We start from the raw sequence: 11,184 nt of genomic DNA on the forward strand, positions 1-11,184 counted from the left end.
ATTTATACCTTTCCACACATTACTCATTATTTACATAACAAAAAATGCTAACTGTATGGTGAGAAACATGGCAGATACCACCCACCTGATCAAAGTGAACACAATCAATAATGGGCCCAAAGGACATGGTGTTTCTCCTTGTATGATGCACTGAGAAAGATACTACCTCAAGAGGCACAGTGGGGCAACCCTGTAACCCCAGTGGCTCAGGTGGCTGAGACAGGAGGATCCCAAATTGGAGGACAGCCTCTGCAACTTAGTGAGACCCTGTCTCAAAATAAAAAAGAACTGGGGACTGGAGATGTAGCTCAGTGGAAGAGCACCTGCTTAGCAGTGTGAGGCACTGGGTTTGATTCTCAGCAGCTCATATAAATAAATTAAATAAAGGTCCATCAACAACTAAATATATATTAAAAAAAATAAAAAAGGACTAGGATGTAGTTCAGTGGTAGAGAGACTGGGTTCCATCCCCAGTACAGCTTTAAAAATAAATAAATAAATAAAATTAGTGTTGCAATCTGCCACCTCCCCCAAAAAGAAAATGCAAACTTAATCAAGCAGAAACATAGGACAAACCTAAATGGAAAAATCTATATAATACCTGGCAAGTATTCTTTTTTGAAAATTTATTTTTAAATTTATATATGACAGCAGAATGCATTACGATTCTTATTACACAAGTAGAGCACAATTTTTCATATCTCTGGTTGTTTATACAGTATATTCACACCAATTCGTGTCTTCATACTTGTACTTTGGATAATAACGATCATCACATTCCACCATCATTAATAACCCCATGCCCTTCCCTTTCCCCCCAACCCCTCTGCCCTATCTAGAGTTCATCTATTCCTCCCATGCTCCTGCTCCCTATCCCACTACGAATCAGCCTCCTTATATCAGAGAAAACATTCGGCATTTGTTTTTTTGGGGATTGGCTAACTTCACTTAGCATTATCTTCTCAAACTCCCATCCATTTACCTGCAAATGCCATGATTTTATTCTCTTTTATTGCTGAGTAATATTCCATTGTGTATATATGCCACTTTTTTTTTTTTACCTATTCATCTATTGAAGGGCATCTGGGTTGGTTCCAGAGTTTGTGAACTGTGCTTTAAAAGCGTGAATATTATGAATAATGAGGAAAGACTGGAGAACAATTCTAGATTAAAGAAGACTAAAAAGTAATGAAAGTTAAATGCAATGCATAATTTGGATTAAGCACTGGATCAGACCCAAATGGAGGGTTGGCCCGTTGTATGAAACATTATTGGGCCAATTAGTAAACTTTGAATATGGCTATGTATAAGGACTATATCAATTGTAAGTTTCCAAAATTCAATCGTCATACTTGGTAGGTATGTAGATATAAAGAGAATATCCTTATTTTGAGATATACACACTGAAATATTTAGGGTATCTGGGATAAATTCAAATGGTTCATAAAATACATACAACCATGTACATTCAAGTACACATACATCCACACTCAAAGAATGTGGTAAAATGTTAAGCTCTGGTACATCTGGTGTTCTTTGTAATATTTGTGCAACTCTTCCACATGTTTGGAATTATTTCAAAGGAAAATGTTAAAACATAAATTGGAGGCACAGAAATAGAAGCACTATGTAGATAACTCTCAAAATTTTGTCTGTGGGACTGGGGATGTAGCTCAGAAGTAGAACAACTTGCAGAATACACTAGGCCCTGGATTTGGTCCACAGAATGACAGAAAAGAAAAAAAAAATGGCTGTGAAGAGGAGCAGATAAATGGAACCAGAGAAAGTATCAAGGCTATTAAATCATAAGATAGCTCTCTTTAAATATAGGTGATACTAGTTGGGTGCAGTAATGCACCCTTGTAATGCCAGCTACTCAGGAGACTCAGGCAGGAGGATTGCAAGCTTGAAACCAGCCTGGGCAACATAGAAAGACCCCATCCTGTGCTTTCCAACAAAATATAGAAAATGCTAAAACAGATTTGTTTTCTGATGACAACCAGTACAGTCTCAATCCCTCTTTTAAAGAGAAGCCTAGATCAGATATCCTCTAAGGGCCTTTCCACCTCAAGTCCTCTGTGACTCCCATGACCACTAGACATCATGAGCTCTTCTGAAGGCATGTTTTATTTCTTAAACTGCAAACAGCAAAAGACATCTGGGCCACCACCACTTGAGGGCAGTACAAAATGATGCTGCATGTGGTTCTGATGGTTTTATTGTTTCGGCTCTGGAACAAAACAAAAGCCCTTTACATGATTACCAGTCCAATGTATTGGGTGAAAATAAAGTTCCTGCCAGTACACCACTTTTTCCAAGTGTTTAAATTCTTATTACATAGGGATATCAAAAGACAAGCCCAACATAATTCATAACAGAGTTTGAGAAGAGGAGTAACTGAGTGAAAGGATCACATGCCTTGGGAAAATGCTGATGCATATTATGAGTTTAATAAAAAAAATAGCTGTTAATAGAAGATTAGAACATGTCAGAGTTGAAAAGCACGTTAGAAAGGAGGCTGAATACAGCCCCTTAATTTTGAAGGCAGGACCCTGAGCTCAGAGGAGGGAAGGAGCTTGACTAAAGCCACAATGACAAGGTAGAGAAGGAAATGATTTCAACACTTATCTGGTTAGTCTGTGAAAACAAAGGTTGTGATATTTTCAAGTGACATCATAAATACGGCTTATAGCTGGGTATGGTGATGCATGCCTACAATCCTAGGTACTTGGGAGGCTGAGGCAGGAAGATTTCAAGTTTGGGGCCCCTTGGGCAACTAGCCAGGCATATCTCAAGACAATTTGGTACCAGGGATTGAACCCAGGGATTCAGGAGGATGAGGCAGGAGGATCATTAGTTCAAAGCCAGCCTCAGCAAAAGAGGTGCTAAGCAACTCAGTGAGACCCTGTCTCTAAATCAAATACAAAATAGGGCTGGAGATGTGGCTCAGTGCCCTGAGTTCAATCCCTGGTAACCCCTCCCTGCCCGCCCCACCAAAAAAGCTCTTGACCTCACTGTCCCATCCTCTACACAAAGCCAGGATGATCTTTCTTGTGTTTTTTTTTTTAATATTTTTTTTTAGTTGTAGTTGGACGCAATACCTTTATTTTATTTTTTATATGATGCTGAGGATCGAACCCAGCGCCCCGCACATGCTAGGTGAGCACTCTACCACTGAGTCACAACCCCAGCCCCCTCTTATGTTTTTTTTTAAGTGTGCAATCACATGATTTTAAACATATTCAGACTTGCACAACTCTCACCATTATCTAATTGCTGAAAATTTTCATCATTCTGAAAAGAAACTTTTTACCCCTTTCTATAACTCTGTAGCCTAAACTAGCTCTTTTTCCCCAGGCAACTACAAACCTACTTTCTATGTCTATGGATTTGCCTATCTGAACATTTCCTATAAATATACTCATATAATTTGGGTCCTTTTATTTCTGAATTTATTTATTTATTTATTTATTTTAGTTTTAGATGGACACATACCTTTATTTTATTTATTTATTTTTATGTGGTGCTGAGGATCGAACCCAGTGCCTCACATGTGCTAGGTAAGCGCTCTACTGTGGGAAGCCATTCTCACCCATGATTGGGCACCTCCCTGACTGGGTGTGAGGTGTTCTGGCAAGCTATGTCAGAACTTATCCCCACCCTCTTTAGGTGCGAGAGCCCATCCGTGTGGGGGTGTGACTGACCATTGACCCTGAGACCAATCACTGACCCTGACCTTGGAATGTTGACCTTCATTGGATGGAATTTTCCCCTGAATTTCTTATTCCCCAATAAAAGCCCACTCTCTGGCGTGTTCCCCCTCTCTCCTGCTAGTCTCTTATATAAATCTCGCTACCCCACCAGGTGGCTCGAGGCAGGAGCCAGGAAGGGCTGTCTCTGAACTGGGGAAGAAAAAGGTAAATTGAGTTATGTGTCTTTATTTTGATCTCACTAGTTAACTTCTATGCTTAGGACCTCTAGTATGAAGCTAGCGTGCTGGTCCCGCGGCAGACTACCACTGAGTTACAACCCCAGCACTTATTTCTGAATTTTTTTTACTTAGCATAATGTTTTCAAGGTATATCCATGTTGTATTATGTATCAGTACCCCATTCTTTTTATTGCTGAACAACACTCCATTGTATGGAAATCAAAGTGTATTTATCTATTCATCAGTTGATAGACAAATTTGAGTTGTTTCCACTTAGGGCTATTTTCAATAATACAGCTGTGAACAGTCATATACAAACTTTTGTGTAGACATATGTTTTTTATTCTTTTGGTTATGTATCTAGGAGTAGAATTTGGGGGGCCATATGTTAACTCTAACTTTTTTTGTGTGGTACTGGGGATTGAACCCAGGGGTGCTCCCCCACTAAGCTACATCCCTTTTAATATTTTGAGACAGGGTCTCATTAAGTTGCTGAGGCTGGCCTCAAACTTGCAATCCTCCTGCCTCAGCCTCCCCAGTTGCTGGGATTTAGGCATGCACCACCACACCTGGTATGTGACTTTTTTGTTGCTTTTGTGCTTTTGGTGTCACATCTGGGAAATCAAAAGGTGATGAAGATTTACATCTATGTTTTCTTCTTAGAGTTTTGTAGTGAAGTAACTCTTAGTGTCTTTTAAGAATTTTATAGTCCAATAGTCAAAATGGTCAATGATCCATTTTGAGTTAGTTTCTGTATATGGTATGAGGTAGTGATCCAACTTCATTCTTTCACCTGGGGTTATCCAGTTGTACCAGTATCATCTGTTGACAAGACTATTCTTGGCAACTTAGTTGAATTATCTTGGCTAGTTGAAAATCATGTGACTATTTAGATATGGGTTTATTCTTAAACTCTCAATCTTATTCTATTGATTTAGATGTCTCTATGCCAGTACCATACTATCTTGATACTATTTTGAAGTAAGTTTGAGATGAGTAAGTATGAGTCCTCCAACTTTGTTCTTCATTTTCAATATTTTTTTTTTTGGATATTCTGAGTTTCTGGAAGTTCCATATGAATTTTAGAATCAGCTTCTCAATTTCTATAAGGAAGCTAGCAGGGATTCTGATAGAGATCGCATGGAATATGCACATCAATTTGGGGAGTATTAATAATTTAACAATTTTAAGTCTTCCAATTCACAAATGTGGGAAGTCTTTTCATTTATCTTTTTAATGTCTTACAATAATAAAACTATAATGTTTTATAGTTTTCAGTTGTAAGTATTCACTTCTACTAAGTTTATTCTGATTTTTTCTTTTTTTAAGTTTTGAGACAGGATCTCACTTAGTTGCCCAGGCTGGCCTTAAACTTGCAATCCTCCTGCCTCAGCCTCCCAAGTAGCTGGGATTACAGGTGAGTACAACCCCATGCCTGGTTTATTTTTTCTTTTTGATGTTAACATAGATGAAATTTATTTCTTAGTTTCATGTTCAGACTGTTTATTGTTTTTTTTTTTTAAGATAGAGTGAGAGAGGGAGGGAGGGAGGGAGAGAGAGAGAGAGATTTTAATATTTATTTTTTAGTTTTTGGCGGACACAACATCTTTGTTTGTATGTGGTGCTGAGGATCGAACCCGGGCCGCACGCATGCCAGGCGAGCGCGCTACCGCTTGAGCCACATCCCCAGCCCCTGTTTATTGTAATGTACAGAAATATAATTGATTTTTGTATATTTGTCTTGTGTCTTGCACCTTGCTGAAGTTGTTTATTCTAATAGGTTTTGTTTTTGTTTCCTTAGGGTTGTCTGTATACATAAGTCATCTCATCTGCAAATAAAGATAGTTTTACTTCTTATGTTCCAATTTGGATGCCTTTTATTTATTTTTCTTGTTTAGTTGCCCTGGCTGGAATCAGGGCAACTAAGCAAGAAAAATATGATGAATAAGTACAATGATGAATAAGTGAACCTTCTATAACATGATTTTGAATTTTTATTTCCCTCCCTTAGAGTCTTTCAGTGATTCCACATTGCCCCCAGGATAAAGATCACTTTCTATTAGCATACACAAGGCCAGTTTAAATCTCACCCTAGCCTTGCACCTTCATAAGCTAAAACCTAAACCACCTGAATTACATATTCTTCCCAGATCTTTGCTCTTTTGTGTACGGACCTTTGTGAACATTATTCCCTCTGCCTGGAATACGACCTTTTCTGACTATCCCTTGCTTCACCAAGGTACTTCCTATTTAGTTTTCAGGTTTCAACTTATACACAGTCTCATTAAGAAATCTTTCCCTGGTCCCACAATATGAATGTATTCCTTCACATTTCTGGCATCTTAATCTTCTCCTAACTCTGTTTTATTGCATTTATAATTACCATTGTATTTATCTGGCTTCCTCTCCAGACTGGGTGCTCTTTGAGGGTAGGACCAAGTCTTTTTTATTTTCCTAACTCCTCTTCTTTGTAGAGATCTTAGCATAGTATGTACTAAAACTTGGCTTGTCAAATGATTGAATAGGAATGCAAAGAAGCCTACTAATCTGCTCTTCACAAGTCCCTTGTTCTACAAGCCTCTTTTGGGGATTTTAATCGGTAGTCTAAAAACTAGTCCAAGAGGCCAGCTAGGAGTTTGCAGGATGTATGTAGTTCAATGCTCTTTTATGGGCCTGAGATAATTAATGCACCGTTGAAATTCCAATCAGAATCTTCTCTTGTTAAATAATTTTTAAAAACCTATTCACAGTAGTCTTTGTATGAATGTTTAATTATAGGGACAATTTGTTTTATATAGAATTTCAGATGAATAGTCTTTCAGAAGTAACTTGTTTTCTTGAATCCAATTCTTCAATGTTGAAGATTATTTTTTTCAGATCCCACTTCATTTTGATTTGACTAAAGCTACTACTAAAAAAATTATCTTCTAAGCCAGGTGGGGCGGTACATGCCTGTAATCCCAGTGACACAGGAGGCTGAGGCAGGATTGCAAGTTTGAGGCCAGCCTCAGCAACTCAATGAGGATCAAAGCAACTTAGAGAGAGCCTGTCTCAAAATTAAATAAATAAATAAATAAATAGGGCTGGGGATCTGGCTCACTGGTAAAGTGCCTCTGGGTTCAATCCCTAATAAATATATCAAATTTGACTTCAAATTTAATATATATACTTAATATATATAAAATCTTCTCAAATGCTTATTGTGTGCTAAAAACTTCATATAAATTATTATCATTTAATCCTTACAATCTGTTCAGTGAGGCAGTAGTGATTATAATCTACTTTTTATCACAGAAGGATGGAGTGGTTAAGTAACCTCCCCAGATTCTCAGAGGCAGAGCCAGGAGTTGAATGCAAGTCAAGTCTTTTTGACACTAAATTCATGCTTTAAACAATTACTTCCTCTATCCTACCTACTGATGTATAATTCACATAATTTTATGAATAGGACAGTTGTAACTTACTTGAGGTTAAGCTTGAAAATTAGTAAGGCAAAATTGTATAGTGCCAATATTATCCTCAGAAAATTCTTCTTTAGTCTGGTGCCATGGTGGATGCCTGTATTTCCAGCAACTTGGGAGGCTGACACAGGTGGTTTGCATGTTTCAGTCCAGCTTCAAAAACTTAGCAAGACCCTGTCTCAAAATAAAAAAAATTAAGTGTTCACTTTGGCAACACATATACTAAAACTGGAATGATAGAGAAGATTAGCATGGCCCCTGCGCAAAGATGACACACAAATTCGTGAATCAGTCCATATTTTTACATGTTTACTTGCACAAAACTGATCAGTTTTGAGAGATTGTTAATGCCCTTGTAGTGGTTTTTGTGGTTGTGAAACAAATGGTGAGAATTTGAATTGGTCCCTCTTATTATAGTATTGAAATTCAGTTTATTTAATTTATCAAATCATGTTCATGTCCTCATTTTATATACTTGTGTCTATTAATAAACATTGTGATACATGAATAAAAATAAAATAAAAAATTAAAAAAGACCTGGGTGCCAGGCACAGTGGCACCTTCCTATAATCCCAGTGACCCAGGAGGCTGAGGCAGGAGGATTGCAAATTCAGGGCCAGCCTCAGCAATTTAGCAAGATTCTGAGTGAAAATTTAAAAAATAAATAAACAAAATAAAAGGGACTGCAGGTGTGGCTCCGTGGTTAAGTGCCCCTGGTTCAATCTCCAGTATCCCCTCAAAAAAGGAGGGGGCTAGGGACGTAGCCCAGTGGTAAAGTACCTCTAGGTTCAATCCCTAGTACAAATAATTCATAATTCATTCAGCATAATATACAAACATAACATCTCTGCATGAACTCAACACACCCAATTGTTTTCATCAATGTTAGGTCAAATCCTTGAGTCTTTAGTTGAGTACCCGCTGAAATCCTTGTCTTGCATATAGAGATGATGTTGAATAACAAAAACAAAACAATCTTTCTTAAAAATTGGAGCACTGAAGATGTATAAATATATTCATATATAGTTAAATGCAAAAATGATACTGCTTTTCTTTTTATATATTTTGATCTTCTGGACTGGGGAATAGAGCAGGCAGTGCCTCTAGTGCAAGTATATGCCCTTTTATGTATCTCTCTGTGCCAAGTTTTGCTGTTAAATGGGAGAGTCTTCCTAGACTTTGAAAATTTAGTAAATTTATTTCAGATCTCTGTTAGAGGAGGAACACAGAATTTTTAATAAAATTCATAGACATGAGGCAGTTATAAAGAAAGCAGATTCTTAATCAAAATCATCATCATAACAATGGGATAATACCCATTTGTTGAGCACACATTCCCATGTGCCAATTACTGTTCAAAGTGCTTTAATGACATGGTTCATTTATTCCTCTTCATCATTTTCAGATGTAGTTTACATAAAACTGAGACTCAGAAACTTTTAATAACTTTCCCATGGTATTATAGCTTATAAATGGAGGACCTTGATTCAATCTCAAATTTGACTCCCAAACTCATCTTCTTAACCACTGTATTGACATTAGGATTCCTGGTCTATATAATCTTGACTTTATCTTAAAAGAGGAATCTTATTCATTGGGCTTTTTAAAAAGAGTCAAAGTCATTATATTTGAAAATACCACCAACATAAAACATTAAGAGACTCCTTTCTTCCAGTGGGTGATTCTGCGTCTCTGAAAACTCTAAAGAGACACACTTCTCTATGCCACTTCCAGTTTAGCCATGATATTGTCTGGGTTGTTTTCTTTTCTTTCTTTCTTTATTTATTTTAAATATTTTTAGTTGTAGATGGACCCAGTGTCTTTATTTTATTTATTTATTTTTATGTGGTGCTGAAGATCCAACCAAGTGCCTCATATGTGTGAGACAAGTACTCTACCACTGAGTTACAATCCCAGCCCTTGTCTGTTTTTTTTTTTTCCTAACCCTTTTTACCATTCTCTGCTAGTTCTTCCCTCTCCCATCTACACTATATTCTATCCCACCAGACCTCTCAGCATACTTGGAACACATTTGCTTTTCTGTGCTTTGCTGACACATATTTATCTGGAATGGTACCCATTTGTTATGGTTTAGCTATGAGGTGTTCTCCAAAAGCTCATGTGTGAGACAACACAAGCAATTTTTATTTTCAGAGGTGAAATGATTAGATTATGAAAGGTGTAACCTAATTGGTGGATTAACCCATGGATGTGGATTAAGCTGTAGGCAGGTGGGATGTGGCTGGACGAGGTGGGTCACTGGAGGTGTGACTTTGGGTTTTATATTTTGTCCCTGGTGAGCAGAACCAAATCTCTCTGCTCTTCCTGACCCTGCCATGAGCTGAACAGTTCCTCTGCTAGGCCCTTCCCCCATGATATTCTGATTCATCTTGGGCCCACAGCTACAGAGTTGGCTGACCATGGACTGAACCTCTAAAATCATAAGCCAAAATAACCTTTTTCTCTTTTATGTTGTTATTGTCAGGTCTTTTGGTTACAGTGATGAAGAAGCTGACTAAAACACGACTGTAGACCTTGGTCAGCTGGTTGATGAGAAATCCCTAAAGTTTAAAAGGAACGTACAAGATCGAATTTATGTTTTAAATGATTTTTCTTGGCTTGGGAGGCTGAAGCAGGAGTATTGCAAGTTCAAAGACAGCCTCGGCAACTTAGCAAGGCTTTAAGCAACTTGGTAAGACTCTATCTCAAAATAAAATATAAAAAGGGCTGGGGATGTGGCTCAGTGGTTAAGCGTCCCTTGGGTTCAAACCAATTATTCTGACTACGATATGGAGAATGGATATAAATACAAGCATAGAAGCAGAAAGATTAGTTGATTTAGGAGTGATTCAGGAGAAAGAAGGTGGCAGTGGAAATAGTAAGAATTGGTCAGATTGGGATATACTTTGAAAACAGAATCAGAATTTTTTTTTTTTTTTTTACATATATAGGATATTTAGCCAACAGAACTTGCTAATAGGCTAGAGTTGGGCTGTAAGAGAAAGCACAAGAAAAGCAATGAAGGCCTGAACAAGACATTCTCTATTTGGGCTATAATGTGAGATTTTTCAATACACAGTCATGGTTTTAAACTAAGACACAACTGTGATTATGGCTTAAAGAAAAATCTTTGAAAGAGTTGTCTATTTGTCATTATGAGTGTGTGAGGGGAATGTCTTGGTTTTCACCAGTGACATGAACCAACATTATCAGCACCTGCAAAGTGCCAAACACTGTACTAGGCTCCTTCACAAAAGTTGCATCATTTAGTTTTTCCCCAAATGCTAAGCACCAAGAATATCCCCATTTTTCAGAGAAGGGAACCAAGACTTTATGATTTGACTGAAGTTATGCAGCCAGGAAGGGGCTGAGCTGAGATCTGAAGTCAAAGTGCACTGTGAAGCCCAAGTTCTTATCACTGCACTGATTCAAAGATAGAGAATCAGGATTCCTCAAACTTTTCTCCTCAATACTTGAAGCCTTCTGTTGACTCTCTTATGCCCTATTTTAGAGCCCAAGGCTGGCAAACAAGATAGATAGCTTTGTTCTGTCTGTAGCCTATCCTCTGACTTGGCCTGTGATTTAGGACAAGCTTCTTAATTTGATGGTGTCTCATCATTCACACATGTTAAGCAGGACTAGTAATTACTGATGGAAAAAAAAATGCTTTGAAATCTGCAGATGAAAGGATTTTTGGCCTTGAGTGCAAATATTGTCTTTCCCATCGTATTCTTTTTTTTTTTTTTTTCATTTTTGGTTTCATACCCCCCACCACCACTTTTTTTTTTTTTT

At 37.6% G+C, this 11,184-nt stretch overlaps 1 long non-coding RNA gene and 1 other non-coding gene across 4 annotated transcripts in view; one reads left to right on the top strand and one right to left on the bottom strand.

The window, feature by feature from the left end:
* Positions 1–1,023: 1,023 nt before the first annotated feature.
* LOC125620388 overlaps positions 1,024–11,184 on the bottom strand; it is a 17,848-nt gene continuing 7,687 nt past the window's right edge. For 2 of the 3 annotated variants that reach the window (XR_007352014.1, XR_007352015.1), the window contains exons 2-3: positions 7,396–7,566; positions 5,694–5,760 (exon numbers count right to left, since the gene is read on the bottom strand). This is a non-coding gene — a long non-coding RNA (uncharacterized LOC125620388). Of the gene's footprint in view, positions 2,231–5,693; positions 5,761–7,395; positions 7,567–11,184 lie in introns of those variants that run through there. The other variant, XR_007352016.1, reaches the window with a different exon arrangement.
* On the top strand, positions 7,591–7,695 carry LOC125610444. Its single transcript, XR_007340463.1, has one exon. It is a non-coding gene; the product is annotated as a U6 spliceosomal RNA (small nuclear RNA).

This window comes from Marmota marmota, unplaced genomic scaffold (assembly GCF_001458135.2).
Source record: "Marmota marmota marmota unplaced genomic scaffold, marMar, whole genome shotgun sequence".
Lineage (NCBI taxonomy): Eukaryota > Metazoa > Chordata > Mammalia > Rodentia > Sciuridae > Marmota > Marmota marmota.